Source organism: Elgaria multicarinata, chromosome 14, assembly GCF_023053635.1.
Source record: "Elgaria multicarinata webbii isolate HBS135686 ecotype San Diego chromosome 14, rElgMul1.1.pri, whole genome shotgun sequence".
NCBI classification, from domain to species: domain Eukaryota; kingdom Metazoa; phylum Chordata; class Lepidosauria; order Squamata; family Anguidae; genus Elgaria; species Elgaria multicarinata.
The window spans coordinates 2,964,448-2,986,055 of NC_086184.1; positions in this window are offsets into that span (position 1 = coordinate 2,964,448).

Here is a 21,608-nt window from a genome sequence, read left to right on the forward strand (position 1 = left end):
CCTGGCATTGGTAAACAAATTAATATACACAGAATGGTAAAGATCAGGTGGAATTCTAATTCAGTGGTTTCACTCTGGAGTATTTTTTGTTGCTGGACATCAGCCCCTAGGGAGGGCAGTGGCCAAGTCATACAGCCCCTACTTTGCAGAAGGTCCTAGGTTCACTCCCTGGCTGGGAAAACTCCTTCCTGAAATCTTGAAGAGCTGCTGCTGCCAGCCTATGTCGACAATATTGGGCTACATAGACCAATGATCTGAATCAGTATAAGGCAGCTTCCTATGTTTCTATGACAGACTGCTCAGTCTGAAACTGACCTTAAGGAGGCCGTCTGCATGGTTTACCCTACAAGGTGGGTGTAAGGACTAGAGAAATAAAATTTCCTGACTGTTAGAGCAGTACGACAATGGAACCCATGACCTAGGGAGGTCGTGGGCTCTCCCACACTAGAGGCCTTCAAGAGGCAGCTGGACAAGCATCTGTCAGGGATGCTTTAGGGTGGATTCCTGCATTGAGCAGGGGGTTGGACTCGATGGCCTTGTAGGCCCCTTCCAACTCTGCTATTCTATGATTCTATGAATGCGTGTGAACATCTGCAGTGTGCTGCATAACAGGTTTATTATAAGTGGGGCTACAGGTTTCTGGGGTATAGAGCCAGACCTGGGAAAGGGGTCAAGGAGGAATTGAAAGAGGAAGCTGAAATGCTTTTCCTCTCCCTCATAGCAATCTCAGACTCGAGTAAGTAGCAGCGATGCCATAAAGTCATTTCCCCAAGGCCAACCTTGACCCCAAATGTATGCTTCATAATGACAAGGCTCTTTAAAATCTAAGAGTTAAACCAACATTTGCTTTGAAGTTGCAGCCGTCTGAAAACAAACGAGCAAACAAAATGGAACCCTGTAATTTTTTTTGCTGCTCCAAAAATTGCAGCTTTGGGCCCGAAGCACAAGTATATAAAGAAAGCAGAACTGATTATAAATAAACCAGGGACTCAATGTTCACAGAATGGGAGTCCCGTATAATATGGAAAGAGGCACGTGACCCTGAACTATGGCATGAATTCATAGAATCATAGAATCATAGAATCATAGAATAGCAGAGTTGGAAGGGGCCTACAAGGCCATCGAGTCCAACCCCCTGCTCAATGCAGGAATCCACCCTAAAGCATCCCTGACAGATGGTTGTCCAGCTGCCTCTTGAATGCCTCTAGTGTGGGAGAGCCCACAACCTCCCTAGGTAGCTGATTCCACCGTCGCACTGCTCTAACAGTCAGGAAGTTTTTCCTGATGTCCAGCCGGAATCTGGCTTCCTTTAACTTGAGCCCGTTATTCCGTGTCCTGCACTCTGGGAGGATCGAGAAGAGATCCTGGCCCTCCTCTGTGTGACAACCTTTTAAGTATTTGAAGAGTGCTATCATGTCTCCCCTCAATCTTCTCTTCTCCAGGCTAAACATGCCCAGTTCTTTCAGTCTCTCTTCATAGGGCTTTGTTTCTAGACCTCTGATCATCCTCGTTGCCCTCTTCTGAACACGCTCCAGCTTGTCTGCGTCCTTCTTGAATTGTGGAGCCCAGAACTGGACGCAATACTCTAGATGAGGCCTAACCAGGGCCGAATAGAGAGGAACCAGTACCTCACGTGATTTGGAAGCTAGACTTCTATTAATGCAGCCCAAAATAGCATTTGCCTTTCTTGCAGCCATATTGCACTGTTGGCTCATATTCAGCTTGTGATCTACAACAATTCCAAGATCTTTCTCATTTGTAGTATTGCTGAGCCAAGTGTCCCCCATCTTGTAACTGTGCATTTGGTTTCTATTCCCTAAATGTAGAACTTGGCATTTATCCCTATTAAATTTCATTCTGTTGTTTTCAGCCCAGCACTCCAGCCTATCAAGATCACTTTGAAGTTTGTTTCTGTCTTCCAGGGTATTAGCTATCCCACCCAATTTGGTGTCATCTGCAAATCTGATAAGCGTTCCCTGCACCTCCTCGTCCAAATCATTAATAAAAATGTTGAAGAACACTGGGCCCAGGACTGAGAATTGCGGTACCCCCACTTGCTGCCCCTCCCCAGTTTGAGAAGGTTCCATTGATAAGTACTCTTTGAGTCCGATTCTGTAGCCAACTGTGGATCCACCTAATAGTTGTTCCATCTAGCCCACTTTTAGCTAGTTTGTTAATCAGAATGTCATGTGGTACTTTGTCAAAAGCTTTGCTGAAGTCAAGATATATGACATCCACAGCATTCCCACAGTCCACAAGGGAGGTTATCCTATCAAAAAATGAGATCAAATTAGTCTGACAGGATTTGTTCCTGACAAATCCATGTTGGCTTCTAGTAATCACTGCATTGATTTCAAGGTGTTTACAGATTGACTTCTTTATAATCTGCTCCAGAATTTTCCCAGGGATGGATGTCAGGCTGACTGGTCTGTAGTTCCCAGGTTCCTCCTTTTTGCCCTTTTTGAAGATAGGGACAACGTTAGCCCTCCTCCAGTCATCCGGCACCTCACCCGTCTTCCATGATTTTGCAAAGATAATAGACAATTGTGCACATGGGCAGAACGTTGCCTTCCCACGATCCTACTTTTGGAAGGTGGGGATTCCAATTTATTTATTTATTTTAGATCAAATGTTCACCCATATCCCCTCTTCATTTAGTGTCCAATTAATTTCACAGCACATCAATTGCAAGTGATCATCATTTCAAAAAGTAATACGCAAACTCCAACTCTTAACAACAATATTCTGTCTTCTTCCTTTCCTGGATATATGATTTGTTAATTTTGCCTTGGAAGCATATTTACAGACCTTATCAAACTGCTCCCTAATAGCAGGGGTTCTTGTCTGTCTCTACTACCTGACAGAAGCAGGTCTATACCACAGTTACCCTACCAGGAGACAAGTTCTTTATCTCTAAGCTAAACCCTGTTCTTAGCAAAGTAGCAGGGCCAATCACCAAAATTCTCGCTGCTACCATTTGTAAATTTCCCTGCTACCTTTTTTTGCCATTCTTTTGTTTCTAAGCCCATCCTTCAGAGACACTAGAAATCACTCCCTGCCATTCACATTGGTACACAATAGAGAAACGTAGGGGGAGTTTTATTGTACATGTATGTGGGCGGGGGTCCCCATGAAGCCCACAGCCCCCTGCATTATTCAAGAACACGGTGTGACTCTCAATTTATTGCAGTGTGGCACCATCACACCCTGCTTGTTTCCCATCTTTCTCGCTCTCATTTTTCTTCTCACAGCATTGAAAAATCACGCTAATACCCTGGAAGACAGAAACAAACTTCAAAGTGATTTTGATATGCTGGAGTGCTGGGCTGAAAACAACAGAATGAAATTTAATAGGGATAAATGCCAAGTTCTACATTTAGGAAATAGAAACCAAATGCACAGTTACAAGATGGGGGATATTTGGCTCAGCAATACTACAAACGAGAAAGATCTTGGAATTTTTGTAGATCGCAAGCTGAATATGAGCCAACAGTGCGATATGGCTGCAAGAAAGGCAAATGCTATTTTGGGCTGCATTAATAGAAGTCTAGCTTCCAAATCACGTGAGGTACTAGTTCCTCTCTATTCAGCCCTGGTTAGGCCTCATCTAGAGTATTGTGTCCAGTTCTGGGCTCCACAATTCAAGAAAGATGCAGACAAGCTGGAGTGTGTTCAGAGGAGGGCAACCAGGATGATCAGGGGTCTGGAAACAAAGCCCTATGAAGAGAGACTGAAAGAACTGGGCATGTTTAGCCTGGAGAAGAGAAGATGGAGGGGAGACATGAGAGCACTCTTCAAATACTTAAAAGGTTGTCACACAGAGGAGGGCCAGGATCTCTTCTCGATCCTCCCAGAGTGCAGGACACGGAATAACGGGCTCAAGTTAAAGGAAGCCAGATTCCGGCTGGACAGCAGAAAAAACTTCCTGACTGTTAGAGCAGTGTGACGGTGGAATCAGTTACCTAGGGAGGTTGTGGGCTCTCCCACACTAGAGGCCTTCAAGAGGCAGCTGGACAACCATCTGTCAGGGATGCTTTAGGGTGGATTCCTGCATTGAGCAGGGGGTTGGACTAGATGGCCTTGTAGGCCCCTTCCAACTCTGCTATTCTATGAGTCTATGATTGCAGCCTGGCTTCACTTGACAAATGGCACATGCATTCCCCCCCCCCCCCACACGTGCAGATCATTTTCCTTTCACAAAGGCATGGGGAAAGGCTTTCAGAGAGAGCAACCTGGGGGAATGATCTCCCCAAAGCCCAGTATAAGAGCATAAGTGCTCTGATGCTGGATCAGACCAAGGGTCCATCTAGTCTAGCACTCTGCACACACAATGGCCAACCAGTTGCCTACAGGGAAACCCACAAGCAGGACATGAGGCCAAAAGAACCCTTCTGCCCATGTTCCCCAGCAACTGCTAAACTGCCTCTGATACCGGAGGCAGCATGAAGCCATCAGGGCTACTAGCCATTGAAAGCCTTCTCCTCCAGGAAGGCTATCAACCCCCCTTTAAAGCCATCCACATTGGTGGCCATCACTCATCTTGTGGAAGTCAGTTCCATAGTTTAACTATGCGCTGTGTAAAGAAGTCTTTCCTTTCCTCTGTCGTGAGGCATATACATTTGAATAATAAATAAGATAGACATTTTCATTTCATTTATTATACTTCTATACAGCTTTTCCCTGGGCGACTCACAAAAAACATTAAAATATGTTGCACAAAGTACCCCCCCCCCCCAAAAAAAAGCATTTGCATAAATTTTGCAAAAATTTTGCAAAAATTCACAATTTTTGTGAACCACCCAGAGAGCTTCGGCTATTGGGCGGCATAAAAATGTAATAAATAAATAAATAAATAAATAAATAAATAAATAAATAAAATAAAAACGTATAGACAGATAACACACAGAGAGAGAGAAAGCACACACCTAAAAACATTTTTTAAACCATCTGTCCAAGACAGTCCAGGATGGAATTAAAACTAATTATACAGTTGGATACTCCAGGATTCGAACCCAGATATTTAAAAGCAAGGCACTCCAAGCCCTGTGCCTAGAAGGATGAATCCGTCAGTTTCAGTGTCTCTCACATTTGAATTTTTAAAAACTCAAGTTCTTTGGAGGAACGGGACACACTTTGTGAATTTTTGCAAACTGTTATCATAACCGAACTGCAACTAAATGCTCAGCCACCTCTAAGGCCTTAGCTAGACCTAAGGTTTATCCCTGGATCGTCCCTGGGTCATCCCTGTTCATGTAAATGAATCATAGAATCATAGAATCATAGAATAGCAGAGTTGGAAGGGGCCTATGAGGCCATCGAGTCCAATCCCCTGCTCAATGCAGGAATCCACCCTAAAGCATCCCTGACTGACAGATGGTTGTCCAGCTGCCTCTTGAAGGCCTCTAGTGTGGGAGAGCCCACAACCTCCCTAGGTAACTGGTTCCATTGTCGTACTGCTCTAACTGTCAGGAAGTTTTTCCTGCTGTCCAGCCGGAATCTGGCTTCCTTTAACTTGAGCCCGTTATTCTGTGTCCTGCACTCTGGGAGGATCAAGAAGAGATCCTGGCCCTCCTCTGTGTGACAACCTTTTAGGTATTTGAAGAGTGCTCTCATGTCTCTCCTCAGTCTTCTCTTCTCCAGGCTAAACATGCCCAGTTCTTTCAGTCTCTCTTCGTAGGGCTTTGTTTCCAGACCCCTGATCATCCTGGTTGCCCTCCTCTGAACACGGGGATCCTGGGAGCAATCAGGGACAACCCCGGGACGATCCCGGGATAAACCTTAGGCCTAGCTAAGGCCTAACTCTCCCTTTCCAGGGAAAGGTTCCTGGGCGACATCTGGCCTCTGTGATCCTTGCCCCCCATCCCTTTGACAGACCTGCTCTTTGGAGCTGCACCTTCCTCTGCATCTAACAGGTGGCGATGTTGCTCTCCAGAATTGCATCGCTCAGCACAGGAAAAATGATCGCTTGTCAGCTATCTACGGTCAGGAGTTTCCCTGGATTTGTGCTATCCCCACAAAGCTCTTTGAAAAATAAACGTTTTTTTAAAAAATCTTTTTTTAAAAGCAGTCTATTCCTTTGTCTTCCCTCCCGGGCTGATACAAAGGGCCACCGAAGTGGTGGTGGGTGCATGAGAGCCCTTCCCTTAAAATGGTTTCAGCCTTCAGTATTATCGTTTTGACCATGTTTTTTCTTCGATGAAATCTCTTCATTGGCTTCTGATTCCATATATAATTCAGTATAAGCTTCTTTTGCTGACATTCAAAGCGTGTCATGGTCTTGCACCTTCTTTTCTCTCCTCTCTCATTTCACTCTACCGTCCACTACATCACACTGGCTAGTAGCCACTGATAGCCTTCTCCTGCATGCATTTGTCTAAATCCCTTTTGAAGCCATCCAAATTGGTGGCCATCACTCAGGGCCAGCGCTGCCATAGAGGCAGCTCAGGCGGCAGCCTAGAGCGCCGAAGCAAGGGGGTGCCGAATGGAGCACCCAGAAGCCGCTCCCCCACAATGGCTCTGAGAAGGCAGCTTCCAGGCGCGCCATTCCGAAGCCGCCCTCTCCCCCCCCCCAACCCCAGTGTCCTGGCTTCGAAGCTAGGAGCAGCTTCCGACTGGGCTCTGGCTTTGAAGCCAGGATGCTGGGGTTGGGGGGCAGCTTCGGAACGGCGCACTCGACTGGAAGCCACTCACCTGCCTAGGACGCAAAATAGTCTGGCCCTGGCCCTGCCATCACTACATCTTATGGAAGCAAATCCCATGGTTTAACTATGCACTGTGTGAACTCAAAGCAGATGACTCAAAGTATAAGCAATAAAAAAGAAAGAAAAGAAAACACAACCACACAAGCAACCACTGGGACAACTGCAGCAATCAAGACAGATTCAAAAGATTTACACATGTATCCTGGTGTGACATCAGAAGAGCAAGAGACAACATGAACCTATACATATTCAGAAGTAACATCCTGGGTAAGTGTGTATAGCAACCTTCCCCAACCAGGTGCCCTCCAGATGTATTGCACTAAAACTCCCAGCATTTTGATCCATTGGCTCTCTGGGGATGATGGGAGTTATAGTTAGATACATCTGGCGTATAGGATTGCAACCGCGCTGGGAAGTTCACAGCCAGGCATGAAGCTGATGGCTTTCCCCTTTTGGTTTGTTCCAAACATCTTAGAACTCGGCCTTTCAAAGGGGGACTCCAGTGCGAAACTGCTGAATTAGAACTTATCAGGAGGTTTGATTCTATTTGTTTAGGCTCAAATTAAGATAACGATTTCCCATCCCGCTGCAGGTATTCATTAACAGAGCAGAGCTGGAACGATTGTATTGCTATTGCCACCATTCAATGGAAAAGCAGGATAGAATTTTAAAAAAACAACTAAACATTTTTTGGGGGGCATACTGTTCGGAATGGTCTTATCTCAAGTTTTTAATACAATGGTTACAGCCTATATTTTTTATTTAATCATGCCCATGTGTACCTAGTGTTTACATTTGGGGGGATACCCGTATGTGTGTGTATCTGATGAAGTGGATTCTAGTCCACAAAAGCTTTTTCTAAAATAAATGTGTTTGTTTTTAAGGTTCTCAGAACTCATAGAATCATAAAATAGTAGAGTTGGAAGGGGCCTATGAGGCCATCAAGTCCAACCCCCTGCTCTAGGAATCCACCCTAAAGCATCCCTGACAGATGGTTGTCCAGCTGCCTCTTGAAGGCCTCTAGTGTGGGAGAGCCCACAAACTCCCTAGGTAACTGATTCCATTGTCGTACTGCTCTAACAGTCAGGAAGTTTTTCCTGATGTCCAGCCGGAACCTGGCTTCCTGTAATTTGAGCCCATTATTCTGTGTCCTGCACTCTGGGAAGATTAAGAAGAGATTGATCCTCCCAGAGTGCAGGTAAACCCACAGAAGTTCCCATTATGCATCAGGGCAAATGGCTGCTGATAGACCTAGCCTTCAATGGATTTGTCCAATCCTTTTTTTAAAAAAAGACATAGCTAAGGTTTGCCTCTTCTGACAGTGAATTCTACATTGATTACATCAGGGGTGGAAACCCTATTCCAGACCGACCGCTGAATTCAATTTCTGCATTCCAGTGGTGGACAGATTCTGTAAACCTCTGTACTACGTGCTCTGAGAAGAAGTATTTCTTTTCTCTAGTCCTGAAGAAAAAGAAGATAAGCATACAGAAAACCGAAAGCATGGTCCTCCCAATAAGTGGTTCTCAAGCCGTCATTTCCATTAAGGTCTCCCTCCCATGATCCCTAACCATTGCCCATATTGGATGGGATTCCAAAACAACCTTCCCCACCAGGTTGCGAAAGGCTGATTTACACTTGGGCCAGGATTTTAGGGCCCCAGTAAAGTACCCTCCTCTGCTCCTCCCAATTTGCCTCTGAACCAAGGACAAAATTTGCGCCTGGACTGATACGACAGCTCTTCCTGCAGTGGCCTCGTCTAACAAGCCAGGTTCTGCCAAAAGCTTTCAGAATATTCCTGCCAGCAGGCTTTTGGTTGGCAGGGTCCAAGTGCGAGCGCTCCGGCCAAGTTGAACAGTAGAATGGAAAAGGAATCCAAAGTCTCTTCATGTTTCACTGGCACCAAGAAACAACAAAATTCTGAAATAGAAGCTGGGGGTGGTGGTTGCTGGGTGTAGGTCTGTTGGAGGGGCAAGAAAGCAAAGACAGAGGAGTGAATATTGCATATATGACAGAAGAGTTCTGGGGCCAGTTTAGCAAATACCCAGAGGAGTCAAATTGGCCTCCACCGTTGAGCATCTGTGATGTTTTTGGTTGTTGGCTAACAAATGAAGAACCTCTGGGTCACCCTCAACCAGCGACTACCAAAAAACCAAAAAACAAGAGTGATTCATACATTGCATTTGGACTGTGATTTTTAAAAAAGAAAAGTAGAGGCCATTTTTGCATGGTAAAATGTTCAGAGTGAATCACTAAGAGGGGAGAAGGACATCGAGTTTGCTCTATAATGGTAGAGTTCAGCTTGCGCTGCAGACTCCTCCAACCCCGTGCCCTCCAGATGTATTGGATTACAACTCCCATCATTCCCAACCAGAATGTTCAAATTAAAAAAAATATGGGAATAATAGTAGTAGTAGTAGTAGTAGTAATATCTGCAGGACAGCCAAGTTCCAATCAATACAACAAAAGAGAAACCCAACAAAACCCAACAGCAGCAGAGATAAGTAAAGCAAGCAACAAACAAAAACTTGTTGCAAAATAAAACCCAAGGGGAAATCATAATCATAATCATACCGTATTTCTTCGATTCTAAGACGCACTTTTCCCCTAAATAAACAGCTCTAAAAATGGAGTGCGTCTTAGAATCGATGGCGTCTTAGAATCAAAGCAATACGGTAAGAGGAAAAGAGGAAGCTCCTGCAGCAGCCTCGAGTCATGCGAGCGAGGAGGAGAAGCGCCTGGTTTTTTGTTAGTCAAATTTATTCGTAAGTCCCATCGATTTCCATGGGACTTACTCGCGTGTCATCGTCCCCTGGAGCACAGACAGGTAAAGAGCGGGACTGGAGAGTTAAGCGTTTTAGCTCCTTAATTGTGTCTTCTCCTCTTTCTCCCCGCCCGAAAATATTGTTTACTCTTTGTTTCAACGCCCCCCCCTTCTTCCCGCGCAAACGGCGGTTTCTTCTCTCACAGAGGGAAAAAAGAAAAGGACACAACCATTTGAAGAAAGCACGGGGAGGGGGGAGGTTGGCTGGGCAGTGAGGGAAGTATTTCTTTGATTCTAAGATGCCCTTTTTTCCCAAATAAACATCTCTAAAAATGGGGTGCGTCTTAGAATCAATGGTGTCTTAGAATTGAAGAAATACGGTAATAGGCTTTGCATGCTCTCAGGTGAGCCACCCAAGGTGTTTCCACAGGTGGGATGCCACAACCAAGAAGGCTTTCTCTCCAAATGCCTAACATCACAAGGTGGGGCGCCTGGAGAAATTCCGCTGATAAAGACAACTTTTACGCAAGGAGAAGACCGTGTTGATGCGTAAACAGAGGAGGGTCTATATTGGGAGCAAATGTGGCTGTGACCTCCCCTGCCTGTCCCCCACCCACGTGTGGCCTTCTGCTCCAAGTGCCACACATGGTTGTCCCCTGAACTCCTCCAGCAATCGCAGAAGAATAGTGAGCATCTGCCTGCCATCTGCCCCACCAAGCCCAATGGGCACTAGTAGCTACCACTGTGTGTAAAAAGCAGTTGTTGTAATATTCCAGTCTTCTTATTCTGCGTTAATGTCCACCGTGACACATGATCCTCCTCTACATGCATTTGGCAATCATTTAGAAGAGTGATTAAATGGAGAAAGCTAAACACCCAAGCCCTACGTGACTCCTTTTTCCTTAGTGTCGCCCATCTGTCTAATTTAGACATATCAAATCAGTCTTGGTCTAATCCAGGGATGGGGAACCTCCGGTCTGTGGGGCTAACATGACTCCTGGGAGATCCCCCATCTACCATGACTGCTTCCCTGCTGAATCTCTGGCCACTGACTGGGGAGAAGACATTGACCCTGCTTCCCTTGCCAATGGTATATAAAGGCTTTTTAAAAGCCTTGCAGTGATGTACAAGATATAACACACACACACACACACACATTGGATACAATTTTTAAAAATCCATAAAGATGTGTTTCAATGAAATCCATAAAAATGGATTGCTAAGTAAAATAATTAAAAACTGAACTTACCCTTAAAAACCAATGACCCCAACTTAAGGAAAGACCAGCGAAAACCAGTTTTCAGGGCTTTCCTGAACACCTGCAAAGAAGCTCCTTGATGAACCCCCAATGGAACTTGATTCCAGAGGTGTGGGGTCACCACTGAGAAGGCCAACTTGTCATAGTTGGCAGGTTTTGGTTTGGATGATTAAAGAATTGCTTTGCTTGAGGAATCAGGCTTTGAGGAGGATTTGGAGAAGAAGAGGCAGGCGGCAAGGTGGGATACAGAGATGTCGGACTCACAGAGATGTAGAGAAAGTACTGATCTTTAAGGAGGACTTTTAAAAGGAAAAATGATGCCAGGGCTGAGCTGTACACACGTCTAAGCTTCTCCTATGCAAGCTGAATTGAATGGGAGCTGAACAAAAGCACAGTGATTTCACCACGGAATTCTTAATCCCTCTAGCTCAGGGGTCCCCACACTGGGAATTTTGAGAAAGCGCTGGAGAGTTTGCCCTCCTCTGCCATACACAAAATATACACACAACACCCAAGCGAAAGGCACACCAAAACCAGAAATATACCTCAAACAAACCAGTGTGCACAGTCCACAACAGTAAAACAAACCACAGCACACCCCAAACACTCTCCGACTCTCCCTCCCTCGGGTAACGTCCAAAAATGCTGGCCCATCCTCTAGCCTTGTTTTTTCTTTTCCTGGGCACACATCGAAGTGAAGCACTAGTCTGCAGCCCCCACTTTATTGTCTGAGGCCTTAGCTAGACCGAAGGTTTATCCCTGGATCATCCCGGGGTCGTCCCTGCCTGCTCCTGGGATATCCTGTGTGTCATTTACATGAACAGGGATGACCCTGGGATAAACCTTAGGTCTTTTTGTTGTTTATTCGTTCAGTCACTTCCGACTCTTCGTGACTTCATGGACCAGCCCACGCCAGAGCTTTCTGTCGGCCGTCGCCACCCCTAGCTCCCCCAAGGTCAAGTCTGTCACCTCCAGAATATCATCCCTCCATCTTGCCCTTGGTCGCCCCCTCTTCCTTTTGCCTTCCACTTTCCCTAGCATCAGCCTCTTCTCCAGGGTGTCCTGTCTTCTCATTATGTGGCCAAAGTACTTCAGTTTTGCCTTTAGTATCATTCCCTCAAGTCTGGCTTTATTTCCTGGAGTATGGACCGGTTGGATCTTCTTGCAGTCCAAGGCACTCTCAGAATTTTCCTCCAACACCACAGTTCAAAAGCATCTATCTTCCTTCGCTCAGCCTTCCTTATGGTCCAACTCTCGCAGCCATAGGTTACTACGGGGAATACCATTGCTTTAACTATGCGGACCTTTGTTGTCAGTGTGGTGTCTCTGCTCTAGCTAAGGCCTAAAAATGCCTCTGGGATACACACGGGGATCAAAGGCATTCTGGGAAAGGAAAGATGGTGCGGGAAGGCTGGTGCATGCCATTCTCCCAAGATGATGATGGTGGTGATGGTAGTTGTCATTATTATTATTATTATTATTATTATTATTATTATTATTATTATTATACTGTTTTAAAGATGACAACCACAACAACAAAACATTAGGAGACTCCGGCCATGGCTAGACCAGGCCTGTATCCCGGGATTGTCCCAGGATCATCCCTGTGCATCCAAATGACACACAGGGGAGCCCGGGAGCAGGCAGGGATGCCTGGGATAATCCTTAGGTCTAACTAAGGCCTCAGAGACCCAAGCAGGCATGGAGGGATGGGTGTGGTGTGAGTACCCCTGTGAGACCCCAGGCTCCACCTCACTGTTGTCTGCACTAAAGAGCAGTAGCTCTCCCGAGTTCCAGGCAAGCCTGAAATCCTGGAGATGCAGGAGCTCAAACCAGGAACCTTTTGTATACAAAGCCCATGCTCTACCACTGAGCTACGGTGCCTTTAAACACGCACCTTCTGGACTCTCACTTTTACAAGTGACTTTTCTAGACTTGTCCCTTGCAAACTACCATTGGAACTATTCCACTGGAGTCAAGATTTTCCAAGAGCAGCTGTTAAAAATCCCTGCTTTGTACGCAATCCATGTTCCCTGCAGGCACGTCCCTTATAATGTTTTGATCTATCCAGGGGGAATTAACCAAAAGTGCTCCTGTTTATTACCCACACGACACCCTGTTGTTGTTGCTTAGATCCGAATTGTCATTCATTTTTGGTGGCCTGAACCTCCCCGAGAGCCTTTGATCAATGCTCCCAGCAATTGTCTGATCATTCTGGACCCCGTCGGATCATCAGCGTTTATATTTTTAAAAGAAAAAAGAAAAATCCCACATCTGACTCAAGAATTTTATGAGCAAGAGAGAAAGGCTAACTTCTTACTCATGTCATTTGAAGCAGCTCATGAAAAAAAAAAACTATCCTGGGGCTTCCATAACACCAGAAATTCCTGATCTGTTAGTAGCATTCATGATTCTGTGATGCTTTGATTGCTTTTCTTCAGCAAAGCACAAAGAGACACCACTGGCTCACGTAGAAGAGACGCTGGAAAGGGGGGGAAAGCGTTCCTCTGTTTTCACAATCATGCATATGTTATTTGCTTAAGGTTGTTGGTTACTGTTGCTTAGAGGACGGGCACCAGACTTCAGATCTCTCACGCCTCTACCAGCCAAAAGCCAAGCAAGGTTGGCAGACGCACATCTCAAGGGGACACCAAAGTTTGGTTTACTTGGAATCTGTGGTCAATTCCACCCAGAGAGCGTGCAAGACGCCCGGATGATACAAGCTTGCATTCAGAGAAATGTGAATCTTTTGGGGTGGGTGGGGGGTGGGTTAGAACGAAACAACCATCAACCAGAATAAAATGTCGTTTCTTGGCAAATTTCATTCTGGATGTGAATAATGCAGCCAGTCAATTACAACTGGACTCCGTCCAAAATTATATTCTGGTGGCTTATAAAAACCCATCCCTTAGAGATGCAAGATGCATTCCAGCTTTGAAATGCTCTCCTGGTCTCCTTTGGAGAGTGAAATAGAACAACTGGATTTCAAATACTGCAGCTTTGCAACCAGCACATGGCAGGGCTACGTCTCAAAACTATTTTGGTTTACAGTGCTGAAAGCCGCCAAGATAGTTGCATGGTTCTGGCCAACGAAGATTGGTTGTTTGGTTACTTGTGCACAAAATGAGGGGTGGGTGGGAAATCACAGAGGTAAGACGTAGCTTCTTCCAGATTGCCCCCCTCCCAAACCAAGTGGAACCAAAACAAAAGACCTTTCACTTGCGGAGTCATCAACGTTAAGCAAACAATGCATCAAACCAACTCTGCCTGTAGGAAGAAACTGTGCATGCGTCACAGCACCCAAATGTGTTGATTGCCTGAATCTCAGGGCTAATTCTCAATTGAAATTTAGACATCATTGCTATAGTTTAACTAGAAATCCAGTAAATCTCACCATAGTGCAGAAAACTGTGACCAGGAGCTTTATGTACCTGCCTGTTCAGTCTGCTACTAGCCCTGATGGTTATGTGCTACCTCCAGTATCTGAGACAGTAAGCCTGTGTGCACCAATTGCTGGGGAACATGGGTGGGAGGGTGCTGTTGCAACATGTCCTGCTTTGTTGGTCCCTGGTCAACAGCTGTTTGGCCGCTGTGTGAACAGAGTGCTGGACTAGATGGACCCTTGGTCTGATCCAGCATGACCCTTCTTATGTTCTTATGTTATTATTACCCAGGTGCTGTGGATGGGCCCTTTCCATTCGAGTAGTTCTATCTTTAAAGCAGTTTTGGACCAAACAGTCTTCCGTAAGGTCACTGGAAAAGTCCTGGGTCTCCGCCTGTGAGTCTCCCACAATGTGAGAGCTTCAGCTGTGGGGCGGTATATAAATGTAATAATAAATAAATAAATGTTGCCTGTCACTTTAGCAGAGCTACAAAGTGATCCCGGCACCATTTCAACGTAGACACATCGTATTACTCTATGTGCAAGAATGCCACCCAGGTGTATACAAAGCCAGTTGTGCGTTGTTCACTGGGAAGTTCCCTCCCCTTCGAGAACGCAACTCCTGTCTTCCATCGCTCCAACAACGTACCAATCACTCTGTTATTGTTCGGGCAATTCTGACATGGTAACGTTGAGCGCTAGATCACTCGGCACTCGGAAGATGGATCACTCGGCACTCGGAAGATGGATCTGTGTTCAGAACAGAGTCGCGCTAGAGGAAGCAGCGAACGGAACAAAAGAGTAAAAGACCCGACATACCAAATCCTCTCGGAGCCTTCTGGCCTGTCTGTCCCACCACTTACACCACCTGCTCATATAATCTGAACGGCAATGTACTGCAAGCAGACATCAACTCTGCTGCAAGAGTTCCTTGCTGAAGAAAAAGCACTGGATGACTTAAGAAAGCAAGTCATGTCACCTTTTACAGCAGATAGAGGAGAAAGCTATGATATTCCAGATGTGTTCATCAACTGAGGCCCTCCTCTGGGGTCGTCCTGTCATTGGAAGGATCTTTTCCATCACGGCACCCGACATATGGAATGTCATCTCTTGGGAGGCTCAGCTGGTACCAATAGGGATTTCATCCCAGTGACAGGCAGAGACGTTTTGATTTCTTCAGGCATCCCACCATGTAATGTGAGCTGGTTGAACGCTGGTTTTAACTGCTCTGCTGAATTTTAATGGCTCTTTCGGTTGTTCCGTATCTATTTTAATTGGGATTAACATAAGAAGAGCCCTGCTGGATCAGACCAAGGGTCCATCTGATCCAGCACTCTGTTCGCACAGTGGCCAACCAACCATCAGCCATGGATTTTTAGCGTGTTCACTGTAATCCTATGGTGGACCAGTACTATTATCCCCATGTTGCAGACAGGGAAGACTGAGGGCCTTGCTAGACCTGCCGGATAAGCTGGCAGGGAGGAGGGGCGACGGCACGCTAGAGCTAATGTGCGCCGTCGCCGGCTTCTATATGCACGATGTGACGGGGCAACCCCTGCCCCTGATTCCCCCCAATGCTCGATGACCCCCTCCCCCCTCGCTCGCCCGTCCTCCCCCCATTCCTGATGGCCGATGCCCGGCCTTCTCCCCCCCGCGCTATCCCCGATGCCCTATCCCTGGCTCTCCTTCCCTCGCCCCCGATGCCCGCTCTCCTTCCCTCGCCCCCATCCCGATGCCCGGCCTTCCCCCCCTCTCTCCTGCCGGGTCCGGCCTTCCCCCTGCCCCTCTCTCCCCCCCCCCCCCGGGGTCCCCCCGGCCCGATGGGCACAGTGCTCATACGAGTAAGCGAGCAGCCGCAAAAAGCCACGGACCCTGCTAGACATTCCGCAGCCCCGGCCTGAGGCTGGGGCTGCGGAAAAGCCGGGCCATAAGCGAATTCGCTTATGCCGGCTTAAGGCAGGTTAAGGCAACCCTGACCCCGGATTCCCCTGTGCGTCATCTGGATGCACAGGAGGGAAACCGGGCCTCACACCGCGCTAACGCCTGGTCTAACAAGGCCCTGAGAAATTGTGACTTGCTAAATCTGATTTGTCAGCTTTTGAACTGGGGTCTTCGCCCAGCCTGCACACTCTTACTCATTACAGTATGCCATTTCTCAACATCTATTGATGCAGAGTATATTTGAAAAATGATAGCAGATTTGTTTGTTTATTTAAAAAGAAAACTATTGATCTATAACCTGATTTTTCACCGTATGCTCCTGTCGACTTCCAATAAAACTGTCAATGTAATCTCCGTACAGTAGATGCAAACATCCATAAATGCTTTGAAAAACAAGAGCAAAACAACTTAGCAGCCATAAAACCCACAACAGGATCTGTAATGCTCTTGTGAGGCTGTGATATGCGTGTGTGAAGAGGTTGCCTGGTTTCCTTCTGTGCAAAGGAATGTTCCGCTTACAACAGAGGAGGGGAAAGTACCATGACATGCATGGCGGAGTTTTATCATCTGATTCACAGCAGATAATAAAGAGACTTGTGACACCTTTAAAGACTAATAACTTTCTCATGGCATAAGCTTTTCTTGACGATAGCCCACTTCATCAGATGCACACAATCCATTATGCTTACGCCGTAATACATTTGTTAGTGCCACAAGACTCTGGTATTTTTTATCATTACCACAGCTGCCCTTTTGGACATTGTTACAGAAGGTGATGTGGTAGATACCTTACACATGCATGTAGCTCCATGCATGTTTTGGAGACATCTATCCTATGCACACTTGAGTCACATCTGAGTCGCATTGATGAGTCACATCTCAGGCATAGATCTGATAGCTCTTAGATGACATTTGAAAGAGGACCGGGGATCCTTGAAATAGCCTGTTCTGACCTGGTGAATTAATAAGCCATGGCCCAAGCAAAGCCTGCTAGGATAAACTGTGGCATTTTTCTCCACAGAATATTAGAAATTCACCAATGGAAGAGATTGCATGGGTTCAAATCCTGACATACGCAAAGGTAACCTTGCCAAAGAACTCTATGATATCCTCATCTCCATGATGGCCTCTCTTGATCTTAAGACCAGAGGTAATCCAGTTGTCCTTCTTCCTCATAGACTGAATCTACTTCAAAATCACCCAATACTGTTCTCTTCCGGCCACTTGTTTTGCTATGAGGACAAAAACTTCAAATGCTACCACCTGCAGTTAGCCAGAGTAAGGTTCTGATATTCCGTATGCTAGCACTGGGGTTTCAGATAGCTGCTTTCAACGTTGCAACGAAATCAGTCAGTTATAGGGAGGACAAAGAAATGTCTTCAGTTCACATTTTATTCCAAACTTATCAAATTTTGCACATTCAAAACACTATGCAAACCAAAACTCAATTATCTTTTGAAATCTGCAAGGCTCCAAATTTTGCAACAGCATTCTCCAATAAAAAAAAATGCATTTATTGGGGGAAATGATGTTTTAAAATGCATTCTATTAGGAAACCTCCTTGCAAAAAAAAAAAGTGTGCATGCTAGGCAAAAAATGCATATCAAAATGCATGTATTAGGAGACGTGTATACAAAAATGCTTATGAATTTTCACGTGAAGGTTTTTAAAAAGACATTCTCAAAGTTCCATACGAAAAGAACTTAAGACTGGAGAAATTCTCAAATTTGAGATGAATGGAATTTAAGATGGGAAAAATGAGAAACGAAAAGAAACCAAAATTGACAGATTTATCCGTCGGTTGGGACAAAGTTTGGAGATAAATCGAAAAGCTTTAGCGTAAGCACCACTGTAAATTTTTGGAGTTGTCCAAGAGCATATTTCATTGAGGTTTACACAAAAATAAATTTCCTGATGGGTTGAGATTCATCATACGCTAACTTACGTAATGTCTCTGTTCAAATGAGGTAGGGTCGAGTTCACAAAAACTCACGCCGTAATAAATCTGTCAGTCTTGAAGTTCTACAACAAATCAGATGTTGGTTCATGACCCTTATATATGGTGTGTTGTTGTTGTTGTTGTTGTTAAAAAAATCAATTATCTTAAACACTACATAGCAACTGCGCATATCAATGATGCATTCTTACGAAATAATCATAAACGTTTGCTGTTTTGCATAGAACGGCACAAACAATCCTGGAATAGAATTATTTCAAATTTTTATTGCAGTAGAACTATGTGAAAACTCCTGTTTGATAGTAATCCATTACATAAACCAAAATGGTTCTCAGTCATCATTACTGTTTAATGACTCATTGTTATTGTGAACATTAATATTAGGAACGGTTTCCTGTCGTATATTAGCTCCAAGGTTTGAGACACACTTGCTTGATTTAAAGGGGGCTCTTTCCCCCTAAGCCCGCGTTCTCATCCTGGTGCCCTCCAGATGTTGGGGACTACAGCTTTGAGCATTCCTGCGTATTGACCATGCTCTATGGGGGCTGATGAGAGTTGAAGTCCAAAACATCTGGAAGGAAGCATTTTGGGGGAGACCGCCCTAAGCACTGAAGAGCGATGGGAAACACAACCATTAATGAAATAACAAATTGTTGCTAACAAATAACGTCAAAGTGTTTATACTACCCAAAGGGTTAACGCAACCTATTAAAAGCGCACTCCTTGGCTGCCGCCCAACCCACAACGACACATGGCTGGTGAACTTCAGCGTATCTGTTTAACTGACACATAGGCGTGGGTTGAATGGCATGCTCTCGTTTGTACGTTTCTGTTTCACAAACGCGAGGAGAGGAAAACGCGTGCGGGTGGAACGGGGATGCCTAGCAAGGCGCCGTAATCTAGGAATTGCAAAGCCGTTGCTCAATTTCCTTTGAAAGCATTCCGACTGCTGATTCTAGCATTAAAACATCGAGCACAATCTGGCAAGTAAATTCATTCTGTGCAAAGCCCCTTTGGAACGGATGGCAGCATTAAGGTACTCTCTCTTGCAACTTCCCATTCGTTTCAATGGGGCTTGCACAGAAGATGTTTCTGGGGTTTTTTTGCCCTTTGGCTTGAAGGAAAATATTAGGTCTGGCTTTTAAACTATTAACCCTGCAGTGCGTTTTGAGAGAGAGAGAGAGAGAGAGAGAGAGAGAGAGAGAGAGAGAGAGAAGTGATTTTACAGTTGTCCGTTTCACACATGCAGCACACATTAACAGTAAAGTCTATTTTTTAAAAAAAATCACAGACAGGATACAGATGTTTATTTCTGAGGACCTATTAAATTCTTGGTATTTATTCCAAAGGGATACATAACAAATTAATTTTCTAATCTACAAGGCACAAGCAAGCAAACAAAAAAGAACCAATTGTAATTACCTTCTTGGTATAATCCCTTGACGCGCTCCCTCCTGGAGTGGGGAGAGGGAATTCCCCTTTGCCTTTTTTGCATGGCGATAAATCCCCTTCCCAGTGCATGATTAGCGGATAACACCGAGGAGTGCTACGTTGCACAACGTCGTGTTACAGAGCCCACAGGGCATCTCCGCAGGGGAAACCTTCCCAGGTGTGCAGTTTGGGGAATGTTGACGTTTCCAAAGACACGCTTCCAGATTATTATGATTATTATGATTATTTTAAATATACAAAAACATTCAAAGCTGCAAGCGCTCACTCCAAGCAAGTCCACAACGCACTCCACTGCAGCGAGGGTCTATTCCTTCCGAGACAGAGCTTTGCAGATGGAAGTTCCCCCTTTTCGCTTTGCTTTGCTTTCCTATTCAGAACTGGGAAAACCACTCAGCTTCTGTAGAGAAATATTATTTATCCCCAGGTTAAAAAGCACCGGAGTCCAGATTTTCAAGGAGGAGGTGAGCCTCCCCCTCTAGGCGCGAGCCGGGCAGAATCCTGGCCATGTCTCTTCCGAAGAGCAACCCACCTGCACCCATCCTTCTACAGGTCTTGCAATCTTGCCGTCAGTGGAAGAGGCATGAAAAAGCCGCTGTGGTGTCTGCTGATGACTTCACCTCATTAGTATGCTTCTGATAGTTCCCTCAGACTGTCTTTTCCTATTTCTTTTTTACGGACTTTAAGGCTCTCTGCTAATCAAAATTCTGGAGCCCTTAACCATTTCCTCCCTCTGAGAAAGAGAGAGAAGGAGAGACAGAGAGAGAGAGAAGGAGAGACAGAGAGAGAGAGAGTTGGCGGGGGGGGGGGGGGAGAGATGCAAGTCCAGAGAGGTAACCGAAAAGGAACAACAACGAAAAAGGAGGAACGCAAAAGAAGAGCTCCAAATCCTGTGCCTGGGCCAACAGCAATGCGTCCTAGCGATGTCTGCAGCGCCAGAAGACAGATTCCGAACCCTAAGATTCATGGGAGACCCCTGTGGATCTATGTTCAGGGGCCTGGCCCCGGCTCCTCTAAACCATACAATCTGTTGCTGTGCCCCCTCCCACCTTTGCCTACTCACCACGGGGGAATCAAAACAGTCCTTCCCCTGCAGGGCAGTCAGGATGTTTGGATTTTCACAGCTGGCAGCGTCGCTGTTGACCCACGGTCACGCGGAAAGGGTTCAAGCACCATTTTCTGAGCTGCAGAGGATCTGAAAGGGGCCCAGTAGAAGGAGCAGCATGGGCCTGCTCCTTCCACAACGTTGGCGTCGCAGGTCATGACATTCCAGAAGAGGCTCAAGTCCTATTCTATGGCGTATGCACTCCAGGGGTGGGGCACCTCAGGTTCGGGGGTCAAATCCAGCATTGAGGCTCCCAGTCTGGCTCCCCAAAGGCCCCTGGTACCTTCTTCCTGCCCCCTGCCCTATCGCCATCCAACAACTGTGTGGTCGTTTCCCAGCTTTTGTGCAGTCTTCTAAAAGGTTGAAATGCCTCTCCTAAGAGTTAGTTACTGGTAGGAAGAGCCTTAAGCTACCATAGGCTGGTATTTTTTTGTAATTTTGGCCTTCACTCTCACAACCTGGGTTCTCAGCCATCACCAGTCACATGTGTCATTAACGTGACACTGTCTCCCAGTCACACGATTGGAGACCCAAAGGGAATATAGGGAGAGTTTCCTTTTTGTTCTAAAGACTTGTCAGCAGCAGTGTTCGCGCAAAGCTCCAAACACATACGCATGTGTCGGCCCAAAAATATTCGCAAATTGTCAAACACAGGCTCACATTTGTCTCGTTCCAAATCCACAGTTTGATTTGCACCTATTTCCTCATTGGTGCAAATTTCCTCAGTAGACTGAATCAGCTCCGTTTTAGTCTATGGAGGAAATTTGCGCAAATTTGGGGAGATGTGCAGAAATCTCCCATTCTGCCAGCAGACAAAGACATTTTTATCCTGGCTGGCCTTGGGCAGGTACAGTTGTCTGTTCCTGAAGAGAAGTTTAATTGGTTGGGCATTGCCTATTTCTTTTATTGTTATATTTTAAATTGATTGCTCTTTGTGTTACATTTTAAAATTTTATTTTTTTTAATCTGTATTCTAGCGCTTCATCTGTATTCTAGCGTTTCATCTGTATTCTAGTCTCCCTGAGGTGTCATTTTTCAGCAGAAAGGCAGG